General features: G+C 47.5%; 1 pseudogene; it reads left to right on the forward strand.

Annotated features, from left to right (window-relative positions):
- The first annotated feature begins 946 nt into the window (after window positions 1–946).
- LOC144603229 (zinc-binding protein A33-like) lies at window positions 947–10,596 on the forward strand (annotated as a pseudogene).
- The last annotated feature ends 1,497 nt before the right edge of the window (window positions 10,597–12,093 follow it).

Raw genomic sequence — 12,093 nt, forward strand, 5'->3', positions numbered from 1 at the left:
TCGAACACAACAATAGGAAATGATGAAATTGCAAATTGCACGTAGTAATATTGAAAAACAAGTTTAAAAGCAAGCTGTACAGTCCAAGCAGTTGGGATTTATTTCCAACATAGTATTTGAAGCACCAAGGCACATTATTTAAATGAAATCTACCTTTCCATTAAATGCTTATGCATGTAACATGGTGTGCAGATTATCAAAATTCAATGAAATTACATTAAATATATCCAATGAATTCAGCTCTGAATTGAATTGAGTTAATCAGACTGCAAATGCACTTCATTTGAAGGTCCAATACCTTTAAAATTGTGCAACCCTGATCATCAGCCCCCGTTGCTTCCCTCCTTTTTCCTGTCCTTTTCTGATATAGTCATGGAGACAAACAGGACGTTCGGCCCACATTGCCAATGGCGACCAAGATGCCCCATCTGCACTCATCCCACCTGCCCGCGTTTGGCCCATATCCCTCTCATCCTTGCCAAATTTATTTGAAACGTCCTTATAGTACCTGCCCGCCATCTCTTCTAACTTTCTTGGTTCCCACCCCCACCCCTTCAATCAGTCTAAAAAAGGGTCTAACCCGAAACATCACCTATCGAAGATAGACACAAAAAGCTGGAATAACTCAGCGGGACAGGCAACGTCTCTGGAGAAAAGGAATGGGTGACGTTTCGGGTCGAGAACCTTCATCCATGTTCTCCCGAGGTACTGCTTGACCCAGTTACAGTTACTACAGGTGCAGACCTAGGTGCAGTTACTACAACACGTTGGGCCTTTTTTTGTAAACCAGCGCCAGCAGTTCCTTGTTTCTACATCTTCACACTGAAACAGGCAGCCAAATTATTTTAATTACCCGAGCATGCGCAATGGACACTCGCGGTGCTGCAAGGGTTCAGCAGCTCCCGAAACGGAAGGCATTTTGAACCAGGAAGTGCCGGGAGTTAACATGGCTTCGAAAGACCAGGTCAAGAGTTTCACCGAGGAGGTTGTTTGTCCTATCTGCCAGGCGATCTTCACTGATCCGGTGTCACTGGAGTGTGGGCATAACTTCTGCCGTTCCTGTATCACACAGAGTTGGGACAGGGAAGGGAGAATCTCCTGCCCGGAATGTGGAGAGGAGTTTGTGGAGCGCACACTTGCGGTAAGTCGGGCCTTGGCAAGACTGTCAGAGAAATTTCGGACACTAAACCTGTATCGGAAGGAGAAGGACGATAAACTTCACTGCGAGGAACATCGGGAAGAACTAAAGCTGTTTTGTGAAACTGACAAGAAACTGATCTGTGTGATTTGTGCAGCTGGGCGGGAACACAAGTCTCACAGCTTCACGCTGATAGCAGAAGCTGCTGAATTCTACAAGGTAAAGGCAACCGGATTTTGTTCACATTAATGTTTAATTCCTCCTTTGTTGTCTAACAATTTAATTATTTGATTTTCAAACACAATCCCAGGATCAGGTTAAATCTTCCTTCGAATCTCTCACAAAAAAGAAATCAGAGATCCAGCAAATGGAGCAGCAACAGAAAGAGAAGATTTCTGGGGTTCTGGTGAGGCTTTTCATTTTCGATTCCCTGATCTTGTGCAGATTTGATCACTGTGGTCCGTGTGATAATGGAGCAAATCTCCATAGCTCGGGATTCGAGGGCCCGAGGTCTCGAGGTCGCGCAGGGAAGTACTTTATTCTTTGGACCGTAGGAGGTGGAAGAGTAATTCAAAGTGAGATAATGAGGGGAATATAATAGGGTGAATGCACAAAGTCTTTACCTGGAGCAGGAGAGTCAAGAACGAGCGGCACATGCTTCAGGTGAGAGGGAAACCATTTAAAGGGAACTGGGAGGTAGTTTTTTTCACACAGAGGGTGGGGCATATATGGAACAGTATGCCAGAGGAGGTAGTTGAGTCCGGTACGATAAGAACATATATAGAAAATATTTGGACAGGTTCATGGATGGGGATAGTGTAGGATATGGACCAAATTCCGGCTGGTAAAACTAGCGTAGATGAGCAATATGGTCGGCATGGATAAGATGGACCGAAGGACAGATTTCCACGTTGTATGATTCTATTACTATGTGACTGGAAGTAGCGCTATTGTGTCCTTGTCCTGATAACACGATTCGATCCTCATCTCGGTTGCTGTCTATGTGGATCGCTCGTTCTCCCAGTGATCGCGTCTGATTCCGTCCACACCCTACAGACACGCTTGTTGGATGGTGAATCGACGGCTACAAATTATCCCAGTGAATGTGGGTGGTGGACGAAAGGGTGGGAAATAATGGGCAGGTGAAACGGAATAGGCTGCAGGGAATTGGACTTGGGAGAATGGGAAGGAGGAATTAGAGATTATTTTCACAACATTTCAAAAGCATGTGGAGAAGCGCTTGAATTGCCAAGGTAATGGAAGATACGGATTATATGCGGGTAAATGGCATTAGTATAGATAGGGACAGTGGCCAATATGGACATGGTCCGCCAAAGGGCTAATTTCACGGTCAATTGGCCAAATATCACCTCCCATGCCGTGAGGAAATACCATAAAATGACATTAAATAATTATCTTCAACTTTCATTTTACAGGAACAGTCACACAACCTTCAGTCCAAGATCACATCCCTGTTTGCTGAACTGCACCAGATTCTCACTGAGGAAGATCAGCGCGTACTGGCAGATATCCGGGAAGAAGAGGAGAAAATTCTGAATACAATGGAGAAAAATCTTCAAGAGATTCAAGGGAATATAAATTCCATTCAGGAGGAACTCTTAAAGCTACAGGAACATTTGGATCAAAACGACAGTGCGATATTTCTGAAGGTGAGCGGTTACACTACATTTTGGCGAAGTCAGAATACGCGCACAAAATGGTGGTGGACATTTCTGAAATACAAGTCGCATTTACCAGTTATTCAGAACTGGGTAAATGTTCCGTCTGCCCCTGCTCTGTGCTGCTGTTTCTCCCAAACCAAATGAACTCCCGCACAATCTTCGCGATCTCAGCACTGCCTGCAAATTCCTTGGGGAAACCGTCTCTGTGAACTTGTCACTGAGTTAGTGATTGATTCATATTTTCCTCAAAAGAAGGAGAATCTCCACAAATCACAAGACCATGGGAAAAGTAAGCCGGATGGTGAACCTGAATGGAGAGGGACTTCGCTGGTGTTAAACCAACCCGGTGAAGGCAGCTTAATGGATAGGCAGCGAGGATACACTTAATCAGTCTCAGGGATTTATCCACCTTAAGGTCGCTCTCACACAATGGGACGTATTCTCTCCCAATTCATCCACCAACATTTCCGTCACCTACAACGGGACCCCACCACTGGCCATATCTTCCCATCCACTCCCCTCTCTGCGTTCCGCAGACACCGTTCCCTCCGTAACTACCTGGTCCACTCGCCCCTTCGCACCCAAACCACCCCATCCCCGGGCACTTTCCCCTACAACCGCACGAGATGCAACACCTGTTCCTTTACCTCCCCCCTAAACTCCATCCAAGGACCCAAACTGTCTTTCCAGGTGAGACAAAGGTTCACCTGCACCTCCTCCAACCTCATCTATTGCAACCGCTGCTCTAGATGCCAACTTATTTACATCGGCGAAACCAAGCGCAGGCTCGCTGAACACCTACGTTCGGTCCGCATTAATCAAACTGATCTCCCGGTGGCCGAGCACTTCAACTCCCCCTCCCATTCCCAGTCTGACCTTTCTATCATAGGCCTCCTCCAGTGCCATAGTGAGGCCCACCGGAAATTGGAGGAACAGCACCTCATATTTCGCCTGGGCAGTGTGCAGCCCAGTGGTATGAACATCGACTTCTCCAACTTTAGATAGTTCCTCTGTCCCTCCCGTCCCCTCCTCCTTCCCAGATCTCCCTCTATCTTCCTGTCTCCACCTATATCCTTCCTTTGTCCCGCCCCCCTGACATCAGTCTGAAGAAGGGTCTCGACCCGAAACGTCACCCATTCCTTTTCTCCCGAGATGCTGCCTGACCTGCTGAGTTACTGCAGCATTTTGTGAATAAATTCTCTCCCAATTATCCGTTTACTCTTAAAGGGACATATTCTCTTTCTAGTTATTCGTTTGCTATTAATGTCCTTGTAGAATCTCTTAAGATTCTATTTTACCTTTTCTGTCAAAGCTTTCTCCTGAGCACTTTTCGCATCTGGTCTTCGGCAGATGTAACTCCTACATCTATTATACTCCACAGAATCCAACCAACTTTACCAGAGCAGGCCCCCAACCCTATGTCGATCAGATTGTTTAATCCTTCCAGCCTTGTCCTTATCTCTGACAGGCGCATTCTGGTGTTGGCACTGAATTATTTACTCTTTATGTTAGTGACCAGAAGGAAGAGGCAGAGTCTGGGGCAAATTGGCATGGGATCACTGTGGTTCTGCAATAAACTGAATGAGTGTTCAAATATGATTCAATGTGGTAAAGTGGGAAACGATGCATTTCAGTGAAATGGAAACAGACAGCAAAATAAGTGAAATGCAGATGGGTCCAGGTACTTTTATCCATTAGCCAAAAGGGATAGGCAGGCACGGTAATGCAGCGGTAGAGTTGTTGCCTTACAGCGCTTATATCGCCAGAGACTCTGGTTCGATCCTGACTACGGGTGCTATATGTATCTTCTCCCCGTGAGTTTTCTCCGAGCCCTTCGGTTTTCTCACACACCAAAGACGTCCAGGTTTGTAGGTTGCCGTAAGTGTAGAATTGTCCCTAGTGTATCTAGGGTAGTGTTAGTATGCGGGGATCGCTGGTCAGTGCGGACTCGGTGGGCCGAGTCTCTAAAAACAGTTTAGAGAAGAAATGGCACGTTGAGATTTATTGTAAAGTGGTTGAAGTTTAGCAACAAGGAAGCTTTCTCACAATTGTGCAGTTGGCTAGGCCACATCCAGAGCATAGATTTGATTACCGTAACAACGAAATGATATAATAGCAAAGGAGGCAGCACGCCGTGAATCGCCAATTTCGGGTTTGGGATGAAGGGGTTGTTGTATCAGGAGAGGATAAACATGTTATGTTTAGAAGAACGAGGAGTGATCCTTTATATGACCCCAAGGTCCACGACTGGACAGAGGGCAGTGAATCTCTGGGAATGTCCAACCAAGAGACTTTGATAGGTTTAGCCCGTTAGAAGAATATAAACGAAAGGGAGATACATGTTTGAAAGTGGAAGGAATTGAAATTAAAGGGAATGTGGCAAAATGGGAGTTTAGTCCAGGACTAGATCAGCCATGACCACATTGTGGGGATTAACATTGAAATCTAGAACGCGACGCACATGTCAGATTTAACATCTATGTCCGGTTCCATCAGCAGTGAGTGGTCACCTTGGGGGGATTTGCTCTGTTTCTTTCTGTCCGTCTGTGTTCACCATAGAATTACATCCCATGAACAAGCCGTTCGGCCCATCTTCTCCGGCCAATGTTTCTGTTCCACTCAACATCCCTCTTATCTACTCACTACACCCGGCAACAATGCCCCCAATTCGAGGAAACCTCGTGTGTTTATCCCACTTCCCCTCAAATGTATCTGCAGCATTGGCTTCAGCTACCCCTGTGCAAGTGAGATTCACGTTCCCGTCACTGTATTTCCTACGGGATTTATTAAAGTCCATCTTACATTTCAGCTTTGACGTTTGGTCTTCTCGCTATTGGTGATACTATTCTACCCCCACCGATTTAAATCTACCGATCATTTTAAATGTGTCCATCCCATCATTTCCGACATCTTCTCCAGATAAAATTCCACGACCTGCCCAGAGTTTCCTGTACGTTGCGCCCTCTCAGTTATGGCATCATTTTCTTGAACTTTCCTTCTATCTTGCCCGGTGTTTCTATGTCTCCGCGAAACTTTCCATTCTCTGTCTATGTAATAGCGACAATACGCATTGGGAAAGGGGAATTATCTGAGGAATGTCAGAATTTGGGTGAATCTCCTGCTATCGAGATGTGGCTGTTTCATCTCAGTCGACTCAAATTTGTGTTTTTTTTATTTCAGGATGAAGCTAGTCGGAAAAGGAGGTAGGACATCCTCTTGACTGAAATACTGCATATTTGTGTAGAACAGCTCGAAAGAAAATCATGCTCAGTTCATAACCAGCTGTTAAATGTTTGCAGGTTCAGCGATGAAGCCAAACTACTGTTGGTGGTAGATGGTGCCTCGCCGATTGATAAGTTTGATCGCCCTGTTTTGTTCAACACGGTATTCAGAGAAACATCTGAAGACTTCAAGCACGGTAAAACTTCTCCATTGTTCTTGGTTATGAAATATTTAAGTAATACAGATGCAAGGATTGATGTTATTAATCGATCGAAGGGAAATTGAAATGTTGTTCCAATGGGAAGGCATTAGAACAAAAGGCCCCTAAGCCCCGCCGCTCACTGTGTAGATTCTGCTATGGTTTGTTTCTCCAAAATGCCATACCTCGTACTTCGAAGTATTAAACTCCATTAACCATTCCTCAATCCACCTGACCAAGTCAAGTCAAGTCAAATTTATTTGTCACATACACATACACGATGTGCAGTGAAATGAAAGTGGCAATGCCTGCGGGTTGTGCACAAAAAGGAATTACAGTTACAGCATATAAATAAAGTTAATAAGTTACTATTAGTGTCGACAAAAATTTAGTCTCTGGGGTTATAAAAGTTGACAGTCCTGATGGCCTGTGGGAAGAAACTCCGTCTCATCCTCTCCGTTTTCGCAGCGTGACAGCGGAGGCGTTTGCCTGATCATAGCATCTGGAACAGTCCGTTACTGGGGTGGCAGGGGTCCCTCATGATCTTGCTTGCTCTGGATCTGTACCTCCTGATGTATAGGTCCTGCAGGGGGGGTGAGTGTAGTTCCCATGGTGCGTTCTGCCGAACGCACTACTCTCCGCAGGGCCTTCCTGTCCTGGGCAGAGCTGTTCCCAAACCAGACTGTAATGTTGCCGGACAGGATGCTCTCTACAGCCCCAGAGTAGAAGCAATGAAGGATCCTCAGAGACACTCTGAATTTCCTCAATTGCCTAAGGTGGTAAAGGCGCTGCTTAGCCTTACCCACCAGTGCGGCAATGTGCGTTGCCCACGTCAGATCCTCTGTGATGCGGACTCCCAAGTATTTAAAACTGCTCACCCTATCCACAGTAGACCCATTTATCTCCAGTGGTGTGTACGTCCTTGGATGTTTAGCCCTTCTGAAGTCCACAATCAGCTCCTTTGTTTTAGTTACATTCAAGAGGGGCTATTGTCCTGACACCAGAATGCCAGATCAGCCACCTCCCCCCGGTAGGCCTTCTTATCGTTGTTGGAGATCCGGCCCACCACCACAGTGTCATCAGCAAACTTGATGATGGAGTTTGAGCTGAACCTGGCCACACAGTCATGTGTGTACAGGGAGTACAGTAGGGGGCTAAGGACGCAGCCCTCCCTCATCCTATGTTCAGGGTGAGGGAGCTAGATGTGTGTTCCCCAATCCTGACCACTTGGGGCCTGGCAGTGAGAAAGTCCAGGACCCAGGCACACAGAAGGGTGCTAAGCCCCAGTTCCAGCAGCTTCTCAACCAGTCTGCTGGGGACTATTGTATTGAATGCTGAACTAAAGTCAATGAACAGCATCCTCACATAGCCCCCCTGGCTGTCCAGATGAGAGAGAGCGGTGTGTAGAACCTGGGAGACCGCATCATCCATGGACCTGTTCGGACAGTATGCGAACTGAAGTGGGTCCATGTTGCGAGGAAGGAGGGCGCAGATGTGCTTCTTGACTAGCCTCTCAAAGCATTTCATGACAACCGAGGTGAGGGCCACTGGTCGGTAGTCATTTAAACACGCTGGAGAGGCATTCTTTGGCACCGGTACAATGATGGATCTTTTGAAGCATGCAGGGACCACGGACTTTGCCAAGGAGAGGTTGAATATTGTGGTGAGCACTGGAGCAAGCTGAGTAGCACAAGACTTTAGTACTCGCCCGGATATACTATCTGGACCAAGCGATCAAGATCCCACTAAAATTTTAGACAACCATCTTCACTATCTACTGCACCACCCTCTTTACCGTCATCTGCAAACTTACTAATCACGCCATGCGCGTTCACATCCAAATCATTGCTATAAATGACAAACAGCAACAGGCCCGGCACCGAACACTGAGGTACGCCACCAGTTATATGCCTCCAGTCTGAAAGAAACATCCTTCCACCTTCACCCTCTGCTTCCTTCCATTGAGCCAATTTTCTATCCAGTCGGCTAGCTCCTCCTGGATCCCATGTAATCGAACCTTCCAGAGCAGCCTACCACGTGGAAACTTGTCGAATGCCTAGCTGAAATCCATATATAACGTCTACAGCTCTACCCACATCAACTTTTTTGGTCACATCTTCAAAAATTTAATCAGATTCGTGAGACACGATCTCTTGTGGTTAAAACCGTGCTGACTATCCCTAATCAACTCTTGTCCATCCAAATGCATGAACATCTTTTCCCTCAGAATACTCTCTAGTAAAGTTCCGTTCACAGACATTAGGCTCGTTGGTTCCCATGATTTGCAACCCTACTTAAGTAGAGGCACAATATTTGCCACCCTGCGTTCAACCGGTGCCTCACCCGTATTTAATGACAACTGTGGAATCTCACCAGGCCACATGTAATTTCCTCTCTAGCTTCCCACGGCGTCCTCGGATTTATCTGATCAGTACCTGAGGGGTAAAACAACTCCTTGTGCTGTTATATGAACTCCTTGTGTTCATTGTCAAGTCTCTCCGTGAAGTTCGGAGAACGGTTTACAATGATTTCAGTGTGCTCTTGGCTGTTCACACCCATCAAATCCGCCCGTGCATCCCCTTTCTTTCAGCGACCCCACAACCCCAAATCTCCACCCATTCTATATCACAACCAATCATTCAACCTCTGCTTCATTCCATGGTGTAAATCCCCCCTCCCTCTGTCTCACCCCCACCCAAGGAAACAGAAGCAAGTTATCTGGCCCCTCATGTCTGCCCCCATTCACTGTGATCGTGACGACACCACCCCACATCTCTACCTCCTCTTTAACAATAGACAATAGACAATAGACAATAGACAATAGACAATAGACAATAGACAATAGACAATAAAGAACAGACAACAGACAATAGACCATAGACAATGGACAATAGACAATAGACAATAAAGAACAGACAACAGACAATAGACCATAGACAATAGACAATAGATAATAGACAATAGACAACATATAATCGACAATAGACAATAGGTGCAGGAGTAGGCCATTCGGCCCTTCGAACCAGCACTGTCATTCAATGTGATCATGTATGATCATTCACAATCAGTACCCCGTTCCTGCCTTCTCCCCATACCCCCTGACTCCGCTATCATTAAGAGCTCTATCTAACTCTCTCTTGATAGCATCCAGATAATTGGCCTCCACTGCATTCTGAGGCGGAGAATTCCACAGATTTACAACTCGAGTGAAAAACACCAAACTACCACTAACCTCAATATCCTCTACCTCCGAACAACCTCCATTTCTTTATTGGAAGGAACTGCGGGTGCTGGATTAAGCCGAAGATAGACACAAAAAGCTGGAGTAACTCGACGGGACAGACAGCATCTCTGCAAAGAAGCAATGGGTGACGTTTCGGGTCGTGACTGCTCTTCAGACTAGTTATGGATAAGGGAAACTAGGGACATCTCTAACTAGTCTGAAGAAGGGTCTCGCCCCTAAACATCACCCATTCCTTCTCTCCAGATATGCTACATGTCCCGCTGAATTACTCCAGCGTTTTGTGTCCATCTGCCTCCATATCTGTATAGCCCGCTTCGTTTATCTAACCCCGCCGCAATCTCATAATCCCATTTATTATGGATTGATAAATAATCCTCTGCACTGGTCCACCCCGCCCGCACGATCACGGCCCCGTCCGTTCCCGATACATCACGAAATTCCCCTCTCCAGCCGGGATAAAATATTACCGGGAATGAACGCATACCTGTTGCGCACGCGGAGCGGCTTCTCCCCTGGTCCTGGGACCGCGTTGCCCGACCCCCGGGGACTCTCTGATTCTCTGCTTCTCCCTCCCCCAGTCTCCGTCGCCCATGATGTGGAAATAGCGCATCCGTTATTGGAGGTGTCTGAGGACCGGAAGAGGGTGAAATGGACCGGGACCCTGAAGAATCTCCCTGACACCGGGAAAAGATTCACAGCGTAGCCGTGTGTGCTGGGATCGGAAGCATTCACATCGGGGAGATATTACTGGGAGGTGGAGGTGGCGGGGAGTCGGTGGTGGAGTCTGGGAGTCGCCGCAGAGCCTGTGGAGAGGGAGGGAGAAGTCGACCTGACCCCCGAGACTGGGGTCTGGAGGATCGAGCGGGATGATGACGAGTTTTATGCTCTTACCACCTTTCCATCCCGTCTCCCCGTCCGCCCTATCCCCGGGAGGGTGGGTGTTTATCTCAGTTACGAGTCCGGGACAGTTTCATTTTGCAACGCGGACACCAAGTCCCACCTCCACACCTTCACTGGGAACACATTTACGGAGAAACTTTATCCTTTCTTCGGGCCTTGGGATGTGAACCAGTGGCTGAGAATCTGCTCCGGTTCCGCTCCGGGTGTGTAAAAGGGTCGGGTCCCGAGACCGGCGTCAGGAGCGGGGATCAGGGGCTGTGGGGCAGAAACCCGGTGGACAACAGGTCGGCGCTGAACGGGTCCCATTTAATCCCCAAATTCCGCATCCTAAAACCCTATTTAGCGCGGAAATAAAACCAGGGGGAGCGTAAATGTGGGGAGAGTGAAATAAACAGCAACAGTAATTGAAGCAGTCGATTCCTTCATTTTAACGCGTTAACTGTGTCGGTCAACGGAACAGGAATACTTTTGTGAAAATATAAAGATTGAAACAGTCGCCCTTCCAGCGGGTTCAGCAGCAGCCGCGGGCGGCGGGTCCTGAGCTCTGGGCTCCCCAGGTTCCTAAACGACCCCCGACTCACACGGCGGCACAAGCGGGGTTGGTGCGGACTACAACAGCGGCGCAAAGGAGAGTTTGAGACATGTGTAGACAGGAAGGAGGAACGATGAGGCAAAGTCAATATTCGATATGACAGATGTAAGGAATCGGTTGAAATAATTGTATAAAAATCAAAATGTTTGAGGAACTTCGCGGCCAGGCAGCATCTGTGGAGGGAGATGGACACGCGCGCACTCGCCGCACGGCGGCGCAGCGGTAGAGTTGCCGCCTTACAGCGCCAGAGATACGGGTTCCAACCTAACGACGGGCGTCGTCTGTACGGACTTTGCGCCTTCTCCCCCTGACCGCGTGGCTCCGGTTTCCTCCCACACCCCAAAGACGCACAAGTTTGTAGGTTAACTGGCTTCGGTAAAGATTGTAAATTGTGTCTCGTGTGTAGGATAGTACCAGTGTACGGGGATCGATGGGCCGCGCGGACTCGGAGGGTCGAAGAACCTGTTTCCACGCAGTTTGTTTCGTTTATTGTCACGTGTACCGAGGTACAGTAAAAAGCGTTTGTTGCCTGCTAACTAGTCCGTATTACCTCTAAACGAAACTAAACACACCCGCACGCACACACACACACACACACACACACACAAACAAACAAACACACACACACACGCACACACAAAATTGTGAGGGCATTCTTTGAAAATGTAAGGGAGATGCATATCTGGTTTCCGGGTTGCATAGCTGGGTTTGGAGCCCACTTTAAATGTAATGGCTGAGGCCAAACACATCGCGAAAATTCCCACGCTTACCTGACCGTCAAGCTGTCGCCTCCAATCTACCTGTCAAATGACCTGACGGTAAATAAATTGGTTTAACACAAGCATTTTATGGTATTTTGAAATTACTTTACTTATTTTAATATTATGTGCTTCTAAACGCATCTAAGCTGGGGACAGCATGCGACAGCGCCCGCAATAAGCAACGATACCTGGCGATAAGCCAGCTGTCGCCGAGAAATTTCAAACCGGATGATTTCTCAGCGATGCGCCGAGATCCACTACGATTTTTGGAAGACTCCTCACGATCATGCCCGCGACACCCCGGCGAACTGTCGGACACAGCCTAGTCGCCGGCAGTCGCCTTAAAATGGCCTAA

Source organism: Rhinoraja longicauda, chromosome 19 (assembly GCF_053455715.1).
Source record: "Rhinoraja longicauda isolate Sanriku21f chromosome 19, sRhiLon1.1, whole genome shotgun sequence".
NCBI lineage: Eukaryota > Metazoa > Chordata > Chondrichthyes > Rajiformes > Arhynchobatidae > Rhinoraja > Rhinoraja longicauda.